We start from the raw sequence: 1598 nt of genomic DNA, 5'->3' as shown, positions 1-1598 counted from the left end.
ATTCATTTAAAATCAATTCTCCTTTATATATCCATACTAGAGGCCTGGTGCATGAAAATTAGTGTACTGGGGGGTGTCCCTCAGCCTGGCCTATTCCCTCTCACAGTCCAGGAGCCCTCAGGGGATGTCCTACTGATGTCTTAGGCTGGCTCCCCATGCCTAAGGCCACAGTCTGGTCTCCCTCTGCAGGAGGAAGGCACCGCCCCCATCATCCTGCTGCTGCTGCCACTGCCAGCCCTCGCAGCCACCATGGTTGCCAGCCCTCCTCAGCCCTTACAGCCACTGCAGCTTTGTCCAGAAGGACATCCAGAAGACATCCAGTCTATCTGGTCTAGTTAGCATACTACCCTTTTATTAATACAGATATGTAAGTATATAATAATTATATTTAAAATTATAATTTTGCTTTTATTATTATTAGGAAAAAAATTAATGGCAAACTAAAGATCAAATAGAACTTGAGATTAGAAGCCCACTCATAAAAACAAGAACATGTTGCTCTGATCTTAGCTCTCCTGGTTACGCATGAGACCTTCCAAGAGCTCTGCCCCATAAATCACGATTTGCAACTTTAAAAAATTTGAACAATAAGTTATCCAATGCACATTTTTTTAATTATTAGGTATCTTAAATCTTTAAAAATGTTGTGCACAGACTAGCTTCACACTTAGTGGGTATTAGTAAAAGCATGCGTTTGTCTGTTGTGGGTCTTTCCTGCGGGTGGGCCTTAGCTCGCTAGGCTACAGGGGCAGTAGCTAGGCTGGGCTTCAGCTAAGTGTTGGGTCCTGCTTCACAAGACCTCTCTTGTTTTTGTTTTTGTTTGTTTTTATGTTTCCACTATTTATTGATGACAAGTTTCAATCTGTGATGCTCTTTAGTCAGAAGTTCTTTGAGATGATGCCATTGGCCTTGGCCATATGGAAAATGGAGTCATCTGACTCACCTATCCTGCGGATAGCCCCGCAGATAGCACACGTTTTAAACTGGCCGTTGAGCCTGCTCTCACCTTGTCAGCCTCGGCCACGTTCATCTGGGTGGACGCCTGGTCCTTGGCGCCGATGATGCGGTTGCTGGCGGAGCATTTAGCAGCACATACAAATCCAGGAACTCGCCCACATTCTGCTTGTCGAGGGTGCGCCTGCTGCCACCATCAGAAGCACGTCCGCAGAAAGCCATTTTATTTTTTTTAACTAGTGACCACTTGAGGCCTATTCTTCAGTGAGAGGCAGAAGTGTAAGAGACCCAGCCACGTCATGCAATCACATATATTGCACCTTAGCTAGTTTTGCTCAGTGGATAGAGCGTTGGCCTGTGGACCTAAGGGTGCCAGGTTAGATTCTCAGTTGCAGGCTCCTCCTTGGCCTGGCCTTTGTCAGGGCACATGCAGGAGGTAACCAATCCATGTGTTTCTCTTACATCTATGTTCCGCTCTGTCTTTCCCTCTCTCTTCCATTTCTCTAAAATCAATGAAAAATATCCTCGGTTGAAGATTAAAAAAAATAAGAAGGTATTTCTTTTTCAGAAAGAATATATATTGCCTCTGTTTATAATATTTCAGGTAACGGCACTCCATTGACCAAAGCTAGTGATTTGCCTAA

The 1598-nt window shown here is 44.5% G+C and overlaps 1 pseudogene; it reads right to left on the bottom strand.

Annotated features, from left to right (window-relative positions):
- Positions 1 to 829: 829 nt before the first annotated feature.
- LOC102761294 lies at positions 830 to 1176 on the bottom strand (annotated as a pseudogene).
- Positions 1177 to 1598: the final 422 nt, after the last annotated feature.

Source organism: Myotis davidii, unplaced genomic scaffold, assembly GCF_000327345.1.
Source record: "Myotis davidii unplaced genomic scaffold, ASM32734v1 scaffold14, whole genome shotgun sequence".
NCBI lineage: Eukaryota > Metazoa > Chordata > Mammalia > Chiroptera > Vespertilionidae > Myotis > Myotis davidii.
This window is presented reverse-complemented; position numbering and strand designations above follow the sequence as displayed.